The 21,853-nt window shown below is 36.5% G+C and overlaps 1 protein-coding gene and 1 long non-coding RNA gene across 6 annotated transcripts in view; one reads left to right on the plus strand and one right to left on the minus strand.

Moving 5' to 3' along the window:
- Positions 1-1,150, plus strand: part of LOC136030474 (uncharacterized) — a 44,424-nt gene extending 43,274 nt beyond the window's left edge. The window contains exon 3 of the long non-coding RNA XR_010618286.1: positions 782-1,150. This is a non-coding gene — a long non-coding RNA (uncharacterized LOC136030474). The remainder of the gene's footprint in view (positions 1-781) is intronic.
- Positions 1-21,853, minus strand: part of LOC136030473 (dopamine D2-like receptor) — a 310,646-nt gene that overhangs the window by 38,279 nt on the left and 250,514 nt on the right. The window lies entirely within an intron of this gene.

Below are 21,853 nucleotides of genomic sequence, written 5' to 3' on the forward strand. Positions count from 1 at the left end.
GAAAATTGGCAATATTAAATTTTCGTGCAGAGCATACATTTTTTTACAATTCTTCTTTTCAGTTGTTATATTAATCAATATTGTACTGAATAGTTGTTCCAGAAAATATCCCTTTTTCTACTCTTTTTGTTTGATAACCCATAGCATCGAGGAAGACAACAGTCTTTTGTTATGGAGAAACCAAGACTTGAGGTTAAGGTGATACTGCCAAGGAAGTTGGATTTTGTGGGAACTTATGATGATAACAAATAGGAACTGCTAGATAAGTGATCTTTTCAAGTAGAATTAGTATCCATTAGTGTGCTGCTTCGTTGATATCCGACACTGTGGCAGTTATTCGGATCATTATTCATCCACGCATTGGGAAACGCTGATACAGAAATTATAAAGACTTATGGATTCTCTTATAAAGATGTAGGACTAACTGCAGACTAGTAATGATAAAAATTCTACCTCCATCAGTCTCCAAAAATGATGACATATGAGAGGTTAACTTATCGAATCGAAGAGCACCATAAGACAGACGATAAAAGTAAGTGAAAGATAAAGTAAGAAAGTTTGTGGTTTCAATGATTACTTACGAATCATCTCATAATAACGATGTTTAGAATTTTTTGTTATTAGGCGGAATGAGAGAACCAACTAAGCCTGAAAACAAGTAGGAGAAATAAAGAACCAAGAAAGCGATCTGATGCTAGAATTTGATCACAATAGATAGCCAGTTTGTTGTTTATAAACTATATATTCTACTGCTTCAGGTCGAATGGTTTTTTTTTTTCAGTGTGAACAATTAGCAGAGACTTAAGCTTTGAAGGAGATGATGCTAAATTGTAGTTTTCAAGACCAACATTCAGCATAAGCCCAGCAAGACTACAATAGCCCTATAGACTCTAACAGACTATGGGTAATTCGCCCAGCAATACTATATTTGTGTGTGTATCCGTAAAGAGTGATGGTGACCACACTGCCTTTCCATATAAAACAAACACGACTTATAAGCAATAAAGAAATTTTCTTAAGACAGTGGAATTCAATTCAGTGAATATTCAAATCAGTAAACATCAGTGAATATCCATGTGATCAGCAGCTTTGTCTTTGATTCAATAAGAGAATAAAGAAAGAAAAGAGGTTTGTCCTCTTTGTCCGGTATTAAACATGACTACTTTGATATGATGAATGTTCATAGAAATTAAAACTTAAAGCGACATTAAAACTTAAAACGAACAGAAATTACTTCGTATATGAAAGGGGCTGCTTCCTCATCAACGCCCAGCTCTTTACGCTAAAGTTTGACTCTTTCTCTCAACTTTAATTTTTAAAACAGTAAAAAATTTTAGTGTAAAGAGAGGGGCATTGATGAGGAAGCAGCCCCTTTCATATAGGAAGTAATTTCTGTTCGTTTGAAGTTTTAATGTCACTCCTTACTTTCAGTTAAAAAAAAACTTGTTTTTTCTAATTAAATTTCTGAACGTTTCTGCATCATTGCATGTTTTGATTTTGGCTCTCCGCAGATGAATATTTAAAACAAAATTTGCATATTTATACTTTTTGGCTAAATGGCTTTTTCATAGTTTTGATCGAATGATTCTAAGAAAAAAGGAGCGGGGGAGGAGGCCTAGTTGCCCTCCGATTTTTTGGTTACTTAAAAAGGCAACTAGAACTTTTAATTTCTTACGAATGTTTTTATTAGTAAAAGATATACGTAACTTACAAATTAGCTTACGTAACGAACTTTTGTATTCTCATGTTTTTATTACGTATATGAGAGGGTTCACCCCATCGTCAGTACCTCGCTCTTTACACTAAAGCTTAAATTTTGTTCCAATTCCTTAAGAATGACCCCCTGAATCACAAAAGCCGTAGAATAAATAGTTGAAATTACTAAAAATACTTTAGCGTAAAGAGCGAGGTGTTAGGAGGAGGTGAGCCCCTCATATGCGTAATAATTTCTGTTCGTTTTAAGTTTTAATGCTGCTTCTTACTTCCAGTTGAGAAAACTTTTTCATATTTATTTTTTCATTTTTTTTTTTAATAATGCTGGAAAATCTTGCGCTCCCTTCATGGAAATTTTCTTCCCCCATGACAAATTCCTAGATGGAAAGTTCCCCCAAAACATCCCCCCTTCTCAACCCCTCCCCCAACCAAACAATCTCCCTGAAAACGTCCGTACACTTCCCAATAACCATTACTATATGTAAGCACTGGTCAAAGTTTGTAGCTCTAGCCCCTCCCACGGGGACTTTGGGGGAGTAATTCGTCCCCAAAGACATAGTTGTAAGGTTTTTCGACTATGGTGAATAAAATGGCAAACTCAGAATTTTGGTCCATTTACTTTGGGAAAATAATTAGCGTGGGAGGGGGCCTAGGTGCCCTCCAATTTTTTTGGTCACTTAAAAAGGGCACTATAACTTTTCATTTTCGTTAGAATGAGCCCTCCCGTAACATTCTAGGACCACTGGGTCGATACGATCACCCCTGGAAAAAACAAAACAAAAAACAAACAAACAAATAAATACGCGTCCATGGTCTGCCTTCTGGCAAAAATACAAAATCCCACATTTTTGTAGATAAGAGCTTGAAACTTCTACAATAGGGTTCTCTGATACGCTGAATCTGATGGTGTAATTGTTAAGATTCTATGACTTTTAGGGGGTGTTTCTCCCTATTTTCTGAAATAAGGCAAATTTTCTCAGGCTCGTAACTTTTGCTGGGTAAGACTAAACTTGATGAAACTTATATATTTAAAATCAGCACTAAAATATAATTCTTTTGATGTAGCTATTAGTGTCAAAATTTCATTTTTTAGAGTTTTGGTTACTATTGAGCCGGGTCGCTCCTTACTACAGTTCGTTACCACGAACTTTATGATTTACTCATAACTGGTTCGTCACATATCCTTAGATCTTATTAATTTTTTTTCTCTCTCTCTCTCTCTCACTCTCTTTTTTTTCTCTCTGCTATATCAAGAATAGGCTTGATAAACCAACCAAATTATGCAAATTTTTCTTTCCTGTTGGCCCATTAATCGGACCGGACGAATCCAATAAAAAGATACGAAAAGGGGTGCATTGTATCTGAACTTTGATCACAGGTTTGTTATATCGTTTGATAAAAAAAATATTCCTATGCATACACATATTATAATTCTCATAAAGCGTTTGATATTCTAAATTCATTTCGTAAAAAAAAACAAAATCAAATAATTTACTGTCTTCTCATCTGACATACTCATAAGTAGCTATTCATGAAATAACTATTACAGAATCAACTATGAAATTATATATGGAATTAAAGATATTCGCTGTCACTCAAATTTGCATATCTCGCTGTAAAATCATCATACCGTCTTTAGGCGAGCTACCCGCAGGCTTTCTCGGGCTCGGTGATCTACAACCTACTCCATTCCACGCCAAGTTCAGGCATTCCTGGTCCAGGATCCCCTGGACTACACTTCCCCCAGGTTCCTCCTTATAACCTGCGAGCTGGTTTCTCGGTCAACCGTCTTCTGCATCTTCACCAGTTCCAGCACCACACCGAATTAAAATTCTCCCAGGTTTGTCGTTATAACCTGCGAGCTGGTTCCTCGGTCGACTAATGTTCGCCCCTTCACCAATCCCAGCACCAGGTATTACTCAAGCGAATGCCCTTCAAAGAATTATCACGCCAATTCTTTGTCTAAGAAAATCAATAATTCTCAAATTCAGGGTTTTATCTCTGGAATCTAGCTACCTCTGGTAATTCCCTATTCGTAGACAATCTGTTTCAACTCCTGTGTCAGCCGCAACAAACACTCCCCTTTTGACTTGAAGGTTAGTCTAAACCCCAATTAACTTGGCCCAAATTCTTCGCCGCTTCTACCACACTGTTAAGCTTTTGGAGCCTTTTATCCATTTTAATGGAATTCACAGTTAAACTTTGTTGAAAGTTGAAACCAGTTTGAGTCATCCCTTGTTACCCATTTGTATTAACAAGGCACAAAAATCCAATGAGCTTTCTTCAACAGCAATTTAAAAACAAGCATAGGATTTTGCATGTCTCAACTCTTTTTTTTTCAATTTTAGAAAAAAAATTATCTTATTTTCTATCCCACTTAAATTTAAACTTTTATCAATACAATAAATGGATATATTGATTTTTAAAATCTAGATGAACCGTGCGATTTAAAAAAACAAAGCTGCGTAATTTACTGACAAATATCTTGTTTGGATGTCATACCACCTTTATAAAACTTATTTGCTAGCGGGCTGATTCCTTGGGAAGAAACAGAAAATCCAAGAATCTCTAAATTCTCTATAGAAGTTAACCTCCTTATAACCAATTTCACATCACACATTAATTTCCCTAATACTCTCCAAATCTCCAAGATTCTACAACTTAATTTTCATTACCTGACTATAACATACCTAATATTTCATTTTATTACAATCTGTGGTAGAAAAAATATTCTTACCACTTTCCCGAACATTTGACTAGTTCTTCACTTTTACTCTCTACAGTATAAGTCTAACTTATTGCTCAATCTTTGTATCCCCTACCAATTTACGTATATTTAATGCTATGACCTAATTTTACGCCATGCCAATTATGACGGAGTTCCTCATCCTGCTCTATTTATCTTATCTCAAGACTTGTGACAGCCCTTACGATTCCCATTTCTCTTCTAAACAACATTTTCTATGGACTAACATTTGGCAATCTTATACACCTCTTTCAAATTATTATACTCTTCTCAAATACATATTATTTTTATATAACTCTTGAGCCCGCTACAAAACAATGTAAAGCTACCCCTTCCGGAAAAACAGCCAGTCAAATTCAAACTTAGCAAATTTCTTTAAAAAAAATCCTACAATTTTTCCCATTAAATATACCCATGTCAGCACTTTTTGCAATTCATGTAACTTATAAAATTTAAGAAAATCTTTGTCCTCGAAATTTGAATGCTGATCTTACAATAAACCACGACCGTTCCAAATATGCAAACTTTGTTTACGTTTCCAATTCCATCGCTAACCTTTAGCTTATTAAAAAGGTGTTAAAACTTTCGTTAGAAATTTAAACATCACGCGGCAATCCTATTTTATGCAAAAATTGAAAAGTTTACAATAAATTTAAATTTAAGAATAAAAATAACACTCCTAACAAGTGTCCTATACCACATTGCAAACTCAAAGCGTGACTACCTAATCAATTTTCTAGAGATGACTGCATGCAACATTATAACGAACAGCAAAAGCAACGAGCAGAAACGGCGTCAAATGACGAAGTCCTTGGTGAAGAACTGCAAATAAACCTTTATCTTCACCAAAAAAGTTACTTTAGCTTAAAGAGCTTTCGGTGGAAATTGGCTTTACTGATAGCAGAGATGTCTCTTCGCCATAAGTAAACAGGCTAACTTACATGAACTGAAGACAAAAAAATGAGAGCAAGTTTGCACAACTAGCATCTTCACAGACGATTCGGTGTAATCGGTGCAGGTGCAAATATAAGGTGCAAAAATAACCATATTTTAAGTTTAACTGAAATTGCCAAGGATCACAAGTACAGTCCAAGTTCTAGTGGTGTAGGCAAATCGTAATGTAGACGCATTCTCCCCCACGAAAGCCTCTGGCACCATTTTGTAAACCTTCTACCAACTTTCTCGTGATACTTGGGTTTAAACACAGATGATCATCAAGTATCGGTGTGCGTGTACTGGTAAGTGTGTAGCCAAATCTTTCAGAGCTAAGAGTTCACGTGAGAGGAGATGGAAGAAGAGTATTTTTACTATAAACTATTCATTTATCCTACAAAGTCTACACATCGTTTTGAAAACAAACACAAGAGAAGAACTTTACAGAAGTACTGCACGAGAGGAACTAATTGTACTTCTTCAGAAATTCGTATGTAGAAATTACTTCCAAGGTCCTTAGAAACACGTTCTGCTATATTAAAATTTTCCAAATTCCACTTTCTGGTATTATAAACCTAATTTTTCTGATTCCCATTTCCACAAGACAAAAGCATCATAAATTCTACTAACCCGTGTTCTACTTAGGGTTTCTAGAGTCCAATATAAATTTCATAGATAAAGTTGACCCACATTAAATTAAAAATAGGGTTCATGTTTCCTGTTCCAAGACTTACATTTAAAACTTTACACGCTTAACGGCTTTAATCAAATTGGATATTACTACATCTAACTTCAAACGAATAGCCTAATAATTGACTGTTAGGTTTTCTTTTGCTAGCTAGCCTTTAGGGTGCTAAGTTCGAACCGTCATAACCGTCAAAAATGTCATTTGCAATCGTTTTGATGCTTAAGGTCATACCTGCGAATCGTCATCAAGGTCATACCTCATGGTCATTCAAACATCTGCTTGCGAAAAAGCGTTTGCTAAGCTGTTCTTAATGATGAGATCAGCAGAAAAGTGAAATCGTTATTTTTTTGTTTTTTTCTTTAATGAATCATTTCCACTCCTCTCATGATGACAAATTTAGCAATAAATTTACTTTATACTTTAGACGCCACCTACACTCCTTTCAAAAAAGAATAAACAGCAGTCAAACCAGACACATTTAAAACCACCATATACTACAGAAGAAAAACAATCCTGAAGAAAAAAAACGAAATGCCTATCCCACAATAAAAGATGCCCCACCACCTGAAGCCCTTCTTATGGTGGCCTGTCATGTGTCCCTTTATTCTCAAAATAAAGAAAATGAAAAACTAATAATAATTTAATCAAACCTTGATCCTACAGCTTTACAGCAGCTGCTTACTTTTGGGAAAAACTCAGCCCACAGTCTTTGGCAATTCTCAGAAGAGTAAAAGCATTAAATACGACTGCTTTGCGTGACAGTAACCGTTCTCTAAATATTTTTTTGTTATTGCGATTTTAATAATACATTTTGCAGCAGTGATTTTGGTGGTAAGTCTTGCAGCAGGAATTGTGGCAAAACTTCGAAAAGTTTCTGCGAAGACTAGTGGACGTGTTTACTACTCGGTCAGGACCATTTTTCTTTATTAACATGGATCAACTCACTAAATTGAGTCAAGGCTCAGGCAACACGAACCCGTTGCTGTCACATCTCCCCTAAGGAAATTAAATAAGAAAACAAGTTGTTTTTTTCAACTGAGAGTAAGGAACAACATCTAAACTTAAAACCGACGGAAATTATTACATATAAGTGGGAGATTGACCCCTCCTCAATACTTTCCTCTTTAGGTTAAAGTTTGACCTTTTGTCCCAATTCTCTAAAAACAAAAACTAAAACATGAGGTCTGTTTAATTAGACTGAAAAAACTTTTTAAAAGTTCTATTTAAAATTTAGCGTAAACAACGAGATATTGAGCAGGGAGAAGCTCCTCTCATATCCGTCATACTATCTTTTTGTTTTAAGTTTTGCTGTTGCTCCTTACTTTCAGTTGAAAAGACTTGTTTTTTTTCAACTTCTGATCGTTCTTCAATAACGCCGGGAAATCCAGCACTTCCTCCATGGTAAATTTCTTCCCCTCACGGAAAATTCCTATTGGAAAATTTTCCCACATAAAATACCCCCACCAGGAAAATTCCCACAGAAAATTCCCACAGAAAATATTTCATAGTACACTTTCACTTGAAAACCCTACCCTTCATGAATAATTCTGCCCGAAAATATCTCTTCCACCTTCTAGTAAAGAGTTACTCCCGCAGAAAATGTCTTCTAGGGAATTTATGCCGTGGAAAAATACCATACAGAAAATTTATCCCGTGACAATTCCCCCCTACGGATAGATCCTCAAGATAATTCCAAACCTGTAAAAATCCTCTCTCCCCCGGACAATTCCCTTCAACATCTCCACAGGTAAAATGGAATCGGCAAAGAAAAACTGAGAAAAATAAAAAGAATTTCATATAGGAACTCTGGCAAATCTCTCCAGCATTAAGTTACCCTTGGAACGTTCACCCCCAGAAACTTTCTTCTCCAATGCAAATTGTTCCCGAAGAAAATCTCCCAAGCAGAAAACTCACCACCCCCCTCCCCGGAAAATGTCCTTATAATTGCCAAGAACAAATAATACACATTAACAATGGCCAAATTTTACGATTCATAAGCCTTTCCCGAGGGGCTGTGGGGGGGGGGGCATGTTTTCTCCGAAAGCATAGTTACTGGACATTTTAACTATGCTGAACAAAATAGAACATTTCAACCATCTCAAAATTTTCATCAGAAGACTTGGACAAAAAAGGAGTGGGTGGGGCTAGATTACCTCCAAATCTTTTGGTCACTTAAAACGGGAACTAGAACTTTTTTACTTCTGTTTGAATGAACCCTTTCTCAATATTCTTGGACTATTGGTTCGATGCAATCATCCTCAGAGAAAAAACAAAACAAACAATCACAAAAACAAATAAACGCGGATTTATGATTTTTTTTTTCTGGCAAAAGATACAAAAATTCAAATTTTTGCAGATTCGAGGTTGAAATCTCTACAATAGGGTTCTTGGATACGTTGAATCTGATAGTGTAATTTGCATTAGGATTCCTTTTAGGGGGTATTTCCTGCCTTTTTTCAAGAATTCGGCAAATTTTCTCAGGCTCGTAGCTTTTGATGGGTAGCACTAAACTTATTGAATCTTGCATATTTGGAATCAGCATAATAAGCCAGTTTTTGGATATATCTACTGATATCAAAATTCCGTCTTGTAGAGTTTCAGTTATTATTGAGCAGCGTCGCTTCACTTTTACTGTCCGTTACCACGAACTGTTTGATAAGAATCTTTCGCCAATAGCCGGAGAGATATTGGTGTCCCCTTTGGTTTGGTGTTTTGAGATACGGACTGTCTATCTCTTCCCTTTCTTCTTTGTAGGAGTGTTTCCCATGGCAGTGATAGAATGTATACCATTGTTTTTGCTGTCATGAAAACCTTGCCTGCCAACTTCAGACCGGTTTTGGTAGGCAACACTAGTCCCTGAGAAGGAAGGAAAAATCACCCACCACTCATCAGCCAACAGTGGCAAGCGGAACGGACTCAGAAAACTGAATCTAGGATCAGACAAGAAAGGCCCATTGCCATCACGCCTCCCTCAAATAACAGTTATGTTTTGCCAATAGTCGATTAGCTATTTGTGCCCTCTTGGGCGTGGTATTTATGACAAGAATTGCCTATATCTTCCTTTTCTTCTTTATGGGGGAGCTTTCCATGGTAATGTCAAGGTGTTAACCATTTTTTTGCCGTCCTAGGGACCCTACCGGTCAACTTAAGAACGACTTAAGCAGGCAAAACTCGTCCCAGAAAAGGGAGGAATAGTAACCTACCAGTCGTCGGTCATCAATGACAAGTAAAATAAAGTCACTAAACTGAATCAAGCCTCAGGCAACAAAGCCTCGCTGTCTTCATATCTCCCCGAAGAAATAATTTTATCTCAGCAATAGCCGTTGAGCTATTAGTGCCCCCTTGGGGCACCATAAGTATTTTAAGACAGGACTTGTCCATCACTTCCTTTCCCCCTTTGTGCAGTAAGGAAGCCATGCACAACAACTCTACATCGGCTTTTTGGCATGCAAGACTTGTCTCTGGAAAGAGAAAGTGGAGTTATCCACCACTCGCCACCCATCAGTGGCAAATGATCTTTAGGGTCAGTACTAGCAAAAAATGTTCTTGGTTCCCCTTCAGATCGTTCCTCCAGGAATATTTTCCTTCGCCACATTTGTTGGTTCATATATCTAGGGCTGCCATGATTTTGGTAATCATTGCTGGCCTCTGTCTATTCAATCTCGGCAGCATATTCCATAAAACATCGTGACGTGGTTAGACACTGGTTAGGACTGCTAATGGATGGAAGGTGACTGAAATCATCAGTAATAGGCCCCTATTTGTTGTTACTACTCCTAAGGGCAGTCCAAAGTTGTCAACACTATTCCTAGGCTGGTGCTGAGATTAAATTCAAATAAGGCTAGTTCGTGAACATTAGCTCAATCCGACACTGACAGTCTCTGCTTATTCCTTTTTATAATGGAACTAATTTCGGATAAAAAAAAAAAGAACACGATGATTATTGAAGAACAGGAAGTAGGTCCTATTGAAGCTTTCGTTGGACGATAACGTTACTTGTCGATGAAAACTCAATTCAAAGAAATTGAAAACTAAAGTTCTTTTCTGCTCCAATAGATACACTGTTCGGCCGCTTTTATCTTGACGTCATCATAAGCAAAGAAAATAAAGTAAAACTTTCCGGGAAAACTTCAAATGAAAGCCATTAGCTTGAAAGGATTTGGAGCGTCTGAAGGCAGCTTTTCTAGTTTTAAATTTGTCACTTCCGACTTGGGGATTTTACCACACTGTAACATTATTTCGAAATGTCCAAGCTCTTGAGATGTATTTAAAAAGGGATTTTGAACAGTCACGTAGCAATGATCCCGTTTTGAGATAGATTTTTAATGCGGACAAGGTCTTTTCATATCCATTGTGTGATAAAAAAAAGAAGGCCAGATCCTCATATAATCCTTCAAGTATAAGAAGAGGGGAGCTTGAGCAGCACAAGCCCCTTTAAGGCTATGTTGCTTGCGTATATTGAATACGACTTGTGTTTAGAGATAAATTTCTTACTTCTAGCTCAAGAATTTCACCGCAATTTTCTTTTTTAAGACTTTTCTATTTCCTAGTTGTCACAATCTATCGCACATATTTTTTTTTTAAATTGGAATCAGCCTTATCGTTTATTAGCACAGCCACAGCCATCATAAACAATGCAACGACTCGGGTTTTGGCAAATTTTTCGTTTCCACCTTAATGAAAGTACTTCTAAGCATTAAAAAGTAGTACTCGTTTCTTCTGAAACAAAGATTCTATTCTCTGAGGCATATCCGCTTATTTCACAAAAGCTGCCGAATTGCAAAAGTAACTGGAAAGGTTCAAATGAATTAAAGTTATGGTTTTTTCGGTGATATTTAACTGAATGTTCAACAAATTTAGCATTAATGATTCAAAATAACTTCAGATTTTGTCAGTTCTGTCAATTCTCTTTTCAAATTAATCTTTTCTGTAAAATAACCTTTACATTTCAAAGTCCCAAAATGCAAACGCAATATTTTCATTTCGTATCGCATGCGTTGCTTAGGCTGCTTACATTTTGGGTATAAGACTTTTGGCTGCTGCAACATTTTGGTTGCTGCAACATTTTATGAGAAAATGTGCTTGAAAGTTCTCATTTTCAGCCTAAAAAAGTGGAATCTTGGGTTCACAAGAAAAGTATGGGTGACAAAAGCAGTAAACTAAGTTACGTTTTATGGAATCTCGGTTATGTTTTGTGCATTCTCGTCTTCTTTCTTTACAATCTTTACAAAAAAGGTAAGTCATACTATCGCAAGTTTTAGTAACAACATATTTCTCTAATATGACGTAACTCGATCGGCTGTGACTATTCAAAAGTTACGAGGATGAAAAAGAGACATTCGCTATTTTGGTCTAAAATTAGTTATGTATGTGTCGTCACTAGTAAGATAAAAAAAAGACAAATGCTGCTCTTGGATGTGTACAAACTTTGAAGATAAAAATGAGACATACATACACCATGGACAAAGTTCTTTCCGTTTTTTGGCTCCCCTGAAAAGTTGCAAATCCCATTTAATTTAATTATCACTGCCGCAATGAAAATGCGCTTCTTTGATCCAAATTTGTGGTTCAAAATATGTGCTTGAGAAGTAGTGGTTTAGACGGTTATAAAAATTTAATTTTCTCCTTAAGTCTCAGGAAGATATATTGAGGAAATCACTTCTATAAGCAAAAACACAGTCATGTATTAAAAGGCATGAAAGATAAATTACAGTGTCACATAATAATGGATAGACTTTCGTTTATAACCTTTTTTTGAAGAAAGAAAGTCAATTCTCCGCTATTTAGCTCGACTTGAAGCGAATACGAACATTAACTCTTGGAGCTAAGCTGCCTATATTTCTCACTTGAATAGAAGAACCCCAGATGGTCCTTTTTTTACAACTTTCCATATTCTGTCAATTTTCAAAAGAAAATGTGCGTAAGTTTCTGTCATTTTGATTTTTATTCATGGAATGTCAACGTCTCGTATCCTACAATTAAAGGAGAAAGATTAAAAGTCCGAATGTTCCCCTCGTCCGGCTTGATGGCAACTGTCCATATGATGCCAGCTTTGCCTCTCACTCAGACTATCTGTCTCGGATTTTTCCACAATTTGCCATGGCTTGATGGCAACTTGATTTTAAGTCTGTATGTTCACCTCGTCTGGTATCTATGGTTTCATGATTAGCTTTCCTCCATGCATTTTTAACTCATCTTGAAACCTTGGTAGGGTTAAAGCTGCATAACTCTTAGCCTACATGTGCCCATTTTGTCCTTTACTAGGGTTTTAAAAGGTCCTGGCTGTATGAAGCCAGCTTTGCTTCTCACTCAGACTATCTGTCTCGGCTTTTTCCACAATTAGCCATGGCTTGATGGCAACTTGATTTTAAGTCCATTTCATGATTAGCTTTCCTCCAGGAATTTTTTAACTCATCTTGAAACCTTGGTAGGATCAAATCTGCCTAACTCTTTGAATCTACATGTGCCCATTTTGTCCTGTACTAGCGTTTTAAAAGGGCCTGGCTGTATGAGCCCAGCTTTGCTTCTCACTCAGACTATCTGTCTCAGCTTTTTCCACAATTAGCCATGGCTTGATGGCAGCTTGATTTTAAGTCCATATGTTCACCTCGTCTGGTATCCATGATTTCATGATTAGCTTTCCTCCATGCATTTTTTTTTTACTCATCTTGAAACCTTGGTAGGGTTAAAGCTGCATAACTCTTAGCCTACATGTGCCCATTTTGTCCTTTACTAGGGTTTTAAAAGGTCCTGGCTGTATGAAGCCAGCTTTGCTTCTCACTCAGACTATCTGTCTCGGCTTTTTCCACAATTAGCCATGGCTTTATGGCAACTTGATTTTAAGTCCATTTCATGATTAGCTTTCCTCCAGGAATTTTTTAACTCATCTTGAAACCTTGGTAGGGTCAAAGCTGCCTAACTCTTTAAATCTACATGTGCCCATTTTGTCCTGTACTAGCGTTTTAAAAGGGCCTGGCTGTATGAGCCCAGCTTTGCCTCTCACTCAGACTATCTGTTTCAGCTTTTTCCACAATTAGCCATGGCTTGATGGCAGCTTGATTTTAAGTCCATATGTTCACCTCGTCTGGTATCCATGGTTTCATGATTAGCTTTCCTCCGAGAATTTTTTAACTAATCTTTTAACCTCTGTAGGGTCAAAGCTGCCTAGCTCTTTAAGTCTACATGTGCCCATTTTGTCCTCTACTTGGGTTTTAAAAGGGCCTGGCTGTATGAGCCCAGCTTTGCCTCTCACTCAGACTATCTGTCTTGGCTTTTTCTCAAATTAACCATGGCTTGATTTTGAGTTCATATGTTCAACTCGTCTGGTATCCATAGTTTCACGATTAGACTTTTTCCATGAATTTTTTATCTCATCTTGTACCCCTCTTAGGGTCAAAGTTGCCTAATCTTCAAATCTATAAGTACCCATTGTGTCCTCTACTAGTGTTTTAAAAGGGCCTTCCAGCATAATGTGTTGGCTTTTTCTCCAATTAGCCATGGCTTGAATTTGAGTCCATATGTTCAAATCTTCCGGTAATCATGGCTTGATTGGATTTCCTCCATGATTTTTCTACCTCATCTTGCAGCCCTTCTTAGGTCAAAGCTGCCTAATCCTTTAAGTCTACATGTGCCCATTTTCTCATTTACCAAGTTTTTTTTCTGTCCAGACACCTCTTGTCAAAATAAAATTCAGTGTCCATTATGCAACAGTTACTACCCATGTTACAGCTACAAAGGGCCTGTCACACAGACATTAATGAATCCCCTAAAAGGGATGCTGGTCGACGATTTGCATCGTGGAATATTAATGGAGGTGTCTCAGTGAAAATACCCATAATCCAGACTCTATACGACACAAATGACGTTCTCTGATTACAGGAAGACCTTTTCACTGCCGATAAGTTTGTTCAGAACTAATGCTTCTACTGTCGTAACAAGTTGTGTGACTAGACACTCCAGGACTGATCGGCCGAGAGTGGGTACTACTATTCTGGTCAGAAGTGTCCACAGGCCAGAACTCTTTTGAGACTATGACGATTCTACGGGAGTCAAAATTCAGAAATCTGTGGAGGTTTCATTGTGTTTACCAACTGACTAACGTATTCCTACATCAGAAAGAAAATTCGATCAAGCTTGCTACCTCGTCAGTTTTCTCAAGTCAAATTGTGAAGTGCAAAACCTAGCATTAAACCTTGCTAGTGACATGAACTATAACCTTTCTGATGACAGTAGAAGTCGTGCAAACATTCGAATTAGTATGTGTTCTCAGCTCATGGTAGTCGAGAATGTCCAAGGTTTTACATATGTACATAAATCCAGGAATAACTCTTCTCTAGAATTTTTCTTGTGTTCTCCGAATATGAAACCAGACTCTGGATGCTCAATATCTCCACTTTTCAAACCCCAGACCATATGTCGATCAGTAGCATATTCCCTGTTGAGCTTAATGCGTTGAGTGACCCAAGTCCAGACAATGATACCAAATGCCATAAAACCCCCCAACTAGGCTTCTGTTAATATGTTTACATTCCAGGCTGCATGTTATTCTGTCTTAGGAAATATCAAAGTGCTGTCTCATCTACTCCCCCCCCCTTCAAAAAAAACTAACTAACTTTTCCAGAGAAGCAAACCTTGTTGAATATATACTATGCTTAGATCGTACACGCTTTACACGCTGCCGAGCGTACGAATGTTCCCATTCACAGAGTACGTCTCGGAACTGAGAAGTAAGGCTGGTCAAGTAATCCCAGATCTAATAAAAACTTGTGCTAAATCAAAATTCTGGCCTCGTATTTGGAAGGAGTGTGGCATGTCACATCAAGGTCTGTCAAATGGAATTCGTCTGAAATGAAAGCGGCATTTTGCGAAAAGGCTTAGGAAACACCAGGTTAAATCAGTAGCTGAATTATCAAATATAGCCACAAGTGATCCTAATTTCTTATGGAAAGTTCTAAAAAAAGATTGATCAAAAGCCTATAATGCTGTCAAAATTACTAGTGACCGGTGGTACGATTACTTAAAAAGTGAGTTTGAAAGCCCAATCCATCACTGTCAAATCAATATGAAAGGGAGCTTGATGGCTGCTTGAGCCAATCAAGTGATGACACAATTTTCATTATTACCCGATCTGATGCAACCGAATACATTTCTGAGCTGCAAAGAAAATTTTCCGTAGTATTGACGGCTTCTGTGCAAAGTATCTAGGATATGAGTCTCCTCTCCTGATTGAGCATCTGACTTTACTCTTTCAGATGGTATTCTGTTGTGATATAGCTCCTGATTTGTTCAGTGCTTGAGCAATAACGTCGGTACCCTTGAAATTGCTGTTCGATGATCACGTGCTCATCCCAGTGCAAGATTGCCCTTATTTGTATTTGTCAGTTTTCTTTGTTTTGCCTTTGTTTTAATTTGTTAGAAGTTATTTTTTCCTTTTATATCATTATTACTCCATCAGTTTTGTATTATTCCATTATGATGGGCAATAAATTTATAAATACATACAAATATCAATGAATATTTTTTGTCTCACATCCATATTACTGACTTATGTCTGTATTTATCTCTGTTTTATTGACTCATTGAGATTTTCATTACTTTATATCTCTTGAAAACTTTTCATTTATTTTTAAAGCACCAAGTTCATCAAAATAAAAACTTTTATTCATCTCAGATCCTTTTTTCACCTTAAAACAAGGGGGTCTCAAATTTTTTTGGTTGCTTTCAAATTCAGAAGTTTTTAGGGTAGTAACGTGATACCACACTGAATAATAAAGCAAAACTAACTGATAAATTTGACACCTATTTTCATCCCTAGAAATCCGAACGTTACCAATCTGGTAATTCCAAAAGACTACAACACCTACAAAGGAGAAACAAACGTTCTTAAGCTGTAGTTAATATTTTGCTGATTTTTCAACCACGTTTCTTTTTTTTGAATCTGATGCCCGCTACTACCAAAACTGTACGAATTTTGAAGGCACAGAATAAAAAGGATCACCCTTTTTTATTTTCAAAGGAGAGGCAATAACAAGAGCAGACACACTCCTTCTTGGAGTTTATTTCTCGTCAGATCTCGCGTGGTTTGAACACCTAAGCAAAAGGAGATCCTCCTGCTACTGAAAGCCAAGAGTCACCCTAAGATGCAAAAGCCTCCTCCCTGACAAGTCCACATTGACACTTTTCTTTTCATGTATAAGAACAAACACGGAATATGTATTTACTCTCTTTGCTAGCGCTTCAATTAGCCACATAGCTCCTATTTAACGTATTTAAAACCAAGTAATCCACACCGCAATTCCTAGAAACTCTTATTTCACGCACCTGCAGATGATCCGGGATTTCATTGACGTGGCTTTAAAACTGAATTTCTGATGTTTGATGATTGTTCAATATGCATATAGTCGTGCAAATTTTCAAATAACCAATTGAAACAATCATATTTCATTTTCACTACTCTTGGTTCTTTAAAGCCAGTTCTTAGATTGAGCATAATCTTATCAATCTAATACTACGCTTATACGAGTATTTATATTGCACAAACAAGGACCCTTTTCTTTGGCAGTGACAACCAGCCCCTTGAGCCTGTCCAGATATTTTGGTTTGTTAGGGCAAACATTATTGTAGGAGTACAATTCTTCTAATAGCGTTTAAGAATGAAAAGCAAAAGACTAAAATACAGTTTTGACAATACTTCCCCCGCAATGAGAGAACAGAGGGACTTGTAAGGCAATATTTGTTCATTTTCTTAGTGGCTAGAATCGACTAAACGAAACATAATTTATAGATATGGTTTAGACCTATGGTAGTAACCTTATAGGCTATATTAGACTACAGCTAATATGATCTTTAAGCGGGATCGAGTTTAAAAAAATATAGCATAAAGAGGATAATGCTTAATCAGTTCAGTATCTTACAGTCTTTGAAGATCTTAATCTTGAATAATATTTTAAAGAACAACCATCTCTTATACCAAAGCAGGGACAAAAAACTTTGTTCGAATGCTCTATTTTTACTAGTTCAATCCTGTTGAATAGAGTGAATTAGAACTTAAAGGTTTGCAAAACTATGGGAAAAGGGAATTTATAGACGTTTCTTAGATCTAAGGGTGCCTACATGGACCGGTGATCTTAGATTACAGTCGATACCACCTAGTAACGTGATCGATTTTGGTATAGCATGCTGAATCAATTCAGTATTATATAAATTTTAAAGATATTATTAAAGCATTTAAAAGAAAACCATTTATTCCATCAAAGCAGAGACATGGACTTTCGTTCGAACGCTCAGTTTGTCTATTTGTTCAATCCCGATAAATAGTGCTTTAACACTTAAAGGTTAGCAAAATAATGGAAGATAAGAGTGGACGGGTCTTTGCAGTTTGTACAACAGTTTTAGGCCCCAAGTTTTTCTTTTCCTTTTCGGTACTACTCATTAGTTTCAGAAAAAAAAAGTTACAGTATCCTACGTATGTCAGATTCTAGATTCGATAGGATCATAGGAGTAGTACGGTCAATTTGATCTACGAGTTAATTTTATGAAGCAATTAAGGGGAGTTTCACGAAATTCCAGATACCAATGATGATTTTTTACCAACTATGCGTGGTGTACCCATCACTAAATATGGAGAGTTCTCTGCGTATTTCTTTTGCCCCATGTGTTGAGATATGGATAAGACGAAGGGTCATTTATAACGGGTATGTGCGAAGAATTGTGGATTGCGATAAGAAGAGTATGAACATTTCTGGCTTATGAAAGATGGTTGAATGTATAGTGAGGGATAAGCGTTTTATGGGTGTGGAAATATTTAGACAACTTATCAGACTAGTAACAGAAGATTTTTGTAATTGGTGTATTGTTTATTTTACGTGGTGATACGTAGGTGTTATGACAATTTTTTCAATAACAATTAGAACTGAACTTTTCATTTTGTATTTTCGTGACCGAAGGCTTCAAGAGAAATAACTTTTCTATTATTTATTATTGTTACTATCTTTATTATTACTATTATTATTATTATTATTATTATTATTATTATTATTATTATTATTATTATTATTATTATTATTATTATTATTATTATTATTATTATTATTATTATTATTATTTATTTTTAATATTTCCGTGACTAAGAACCATTTCTTGTTGCCTATAACTGAGTGACGTCGACCTCTATAAGCTAAGAAATGATTTTATTCATTTAATATTACTCCTTTAACAAAATGTCTTAATAATTATGACAGTTAACAGTTTTTGATCAAGTAATTAAGTTCTAAATTGACTTTGAACATTATTTCTTAAAAGTGCTCGTAGGTTTCATTTATAATATTCTAATTTCTATTTTGGCCCTGTCTTAGAAGCAGTTCGCTCTAGAATACGAATCATCTTTTCAAATGCAGCGCAAAAGATCACCTAAGAGAAAGAAACTTTGCGTTCCAGCCAACTTTAAATTGCCCTTTTGCAAAAATATAACACACAATGTAGTTGGAACAAAAAATGGACAAACCTTATCCCAAGAGAGACAAACAATCGTATTGCATTTCTTTTTCATATTCATCTTACAAATTGGGTGTTTTCTTTTCAAAAGGGTTTCTGAGCTACTATATTTACCACACGAACGTGAAGAGACATGCGTACTACAAGCCAAGACTTGAACCTTGGCTGAGTAAGTCGTGCAAAAAAAATCTTGTATTGCAAAGTTTTAGTATTTCACATATATATTTATTACCTAAATAGGTATTGGATAACCTAGAAAAGGCAGTGCAATACTCGAGTTAGTAAAAATTTGCCACACATCAAACAGTTCCGAACTGTAAGTAAGAAGTAATTTGGCTAAAAAAAACCGAAACAATCAGAAAAAGAATCTTGATAACAATAGATACATGACAAAAATCACATTTTGATGCTTATTCAAAATATACAAAATTCATCGAATTTAAGGTTACCCTTCAAAATACAATCTGAGAAAATTTGCCAATTTTTAAAAAAAGTTGACATCGTCGTATTAAGCATACTAGAAAACTCTACTGTAAAGGTTTCAAGCTCCTATGAACAACAAGAGCCATGAGCTCATATGGCACTTCTGTCGAGGTCGGAACCTAAAATTAGACTCGGTACTAGAGTTATCGATTTCATCGTCCTAGTACGTCAATAAGCACCGAACTCACCAAACCACTAGAAATCCCTCCAACTCTCCCAAAGAGATCAGATCTGGTCCACTTATGTCAATCACGTAATTACTGCTTGTGATTATTCTCGAACTCACCAAAGCACTAGAAATCCCCCAACTCCCCCAAAGAGAGCAGATCCGGTCTGGTTATCTCAATCACGTATCTAGAAGTTGTGCTTATTCTTCCCATCAAGTTTCATCCCGATCTCTCCACTCTAAGCGGTAACAAGATTTCCAATATCCAAGATTTCCATTTTCCCCCTGCACCCCCTATGTCCCTGAATCCGATCCGAATCGAAAATCTGAGACATGTTATCTTTCTATATATCTAGTTTTATTAAGATCCGATTACGCATTCGTAAGATAAACATACCTCAATTTTCACGATCTCCACTCCCTCCCGCCCCCCAGATGGTAAAATCAGTAAAACGACTGTTATCAAGTCAATTTGTGCAGGTCCCTGACACACCTACTAATTTTCATCGTCCTAGCACGCCCATAAACACCAAACTCGCCAAAACACTGGACCCCCTCCCAACTCCCCCAAAGAGAGCGGATCTGGCCCATTTATGTCAATCACATATCTAGGATTATGCTTAGTCTTCCCAACAAGTTTCATCCCGACCTCTCCACTCTAAGCGTTTTCTAAGATTTCGGTTTTCCCCTCCAACTCCCCCCCAATATCACCGGATCCAGTCAAGATTTGAAAAAAAAGACCTCTGAGACATGATGTCCTTCTAAACATCAAATTTCATTTAAATCCGACCCCCCCCCCTTTTAAGTTAAAAATACCTTATTTTTTCTAGTTTTTCCGAATTACCGAATTATGCCCCCACAACTCCCCCAAAGAGATCAGATCCGGTGTGATTATGTCAATCACGTATCTAGGATTTGTGTTTATTCTGCCCACCAAGTTTCATCCCGTTCTCTCCACTCTAAGCGTTGTCCAAGATTTCCGGTTTCCCCTTCTAACTCTCCCCAATCTCACCAGATCTTACCAGAGATCACCAGAGTTAAAAAAAAAAGAGCACCGAGCCACAAGGTCCTTCTAAATACTAACTTTCCTTAAGATCTGATCACCAATTCGTAAGTTAAAAATACCTCAATTTTTCTAATTTTTCCGAATTGAACGTCCTTCCACCCCCCCCCAGATGGTCAAATCGGGGAAACGACTTTTTCTAATTTAATCTGGTCTGATTTATGATGCGCCTGCTAACTTTAATCGTCCTAGCTTATCTGCAAGTGCCTGAACTAGCAAAACAGGGAACAACAGACAGACAGACCGACAGACCAACGGACAGAAATTGCGATCGCTATATGTCCCTTGGTAAATAACAAGTGCAATAAAAATGGAGAATTTTGGATGTTTTGACTGAAGAAAAATCACGGATGCGTGTTTATTTGTTTGTTTTTTCCCATGGGTGATCGCATCGAACCATTGACCTAAGAAAATCGGAAGAGGGCTCATTTGATCAGAATTCAAAAGTTTCAGTGCCCTTTTTAAGTGGGCTAAAATATTAAAGGGCAGTTAGCCTCCCTCCCACGCTCATTTTTTCCCAAAAGCTGCCTTATCAAGATTTTGAGATATTCATTGTTTTCAGCATAGTCATCTAATAACTATGTCTTTGAGGACGACTTGACACCCCAGTGTCCTCGGGGGATGCACTGCCAACTAAGAACTTTGCCCATTGTTTACATATAATATTGTTATTCGAAAGTCAAAAGACGTCTCTTAGGGGAGATTTTTCTGGTAGATGGTGGGGAGGGGGTTACATGGAAGGATCTTTCAATGGAGGAATCTTTCCTGGGAGAAGGAAATGTTCCACGGAGGGGGAGCTAGATTTCCCAATATTTTTCAAAAAAGATAAGAAATTAAATAAAATAGCAAGTTTTTTCAACTGAAAGTAAGGAGCCACAATAAAACTTAGAACTAACAGAAATCTAAAGTTGCAATTTTTGTTCAAGTTATTTAAGAATAACTCTTGAATTCCAGATGCCGTTTAATTAGAATAATAAGCTCCCTAAAAGTTCTAAAAAAAAACCTTAGCGTAAAGAGCGAGATATTGAGGAGAGGGCGACCACCCTCATATAAGCAATAATTTTTATTCGTTTTAAGTTTTAATGTTACTCCTTAGTTTCAGTTAAAAAAAAAAAAAAAAAAAAAAAAAAAAAAAAAAAAAAAAAAAAAAAAAAAAAAAAAAATTCAATCTGACAAAAAGTGAATGGTAATCAACAATGGTAAAAATAAATGGTAATAGAATAGTTACCTAAATAGTTGGTTTGCCTGCTTAAAAGCACCTTGTGGAATCTTATCATTGCCATGGAAGAAAAAGGGTGAAGAGTTCATAAAAATAATCTAATATAAAGTAGCAAAAATTCTATCTGATGAGAGGCATTAAAGAAATAAAAACCTACATCGTACATACTTTGTAAGAGACAGAAAAATTATGACTTCCTCCCCCCAAAAATATTCTAAGTTCCTCCCCCCACAGAAAAAGTCCCTTGTTCCATGAATGTGTCCACTGAGAAGTCAAAAATATGACATCTTAGATAAAATTCATTCATCTTGAAATCTAAGAAACTTGAGGTTATTTTATTTACCAGCTGT

Source organism: Artemia franciscana, chromosome 8 (assembly GCF_032884065.1).
Source record: "Artemia franciscana chromosome 8, ASM3288406v1, whole genome shotgun sequence".
Classification (NCBI taxonomy): domain Eukaryota; kingdom Metazoa; phylum Arthropoda; class Branchiopoda; order Anostraca; family Artemiidae; genus Artemia; species Artemia franciscana.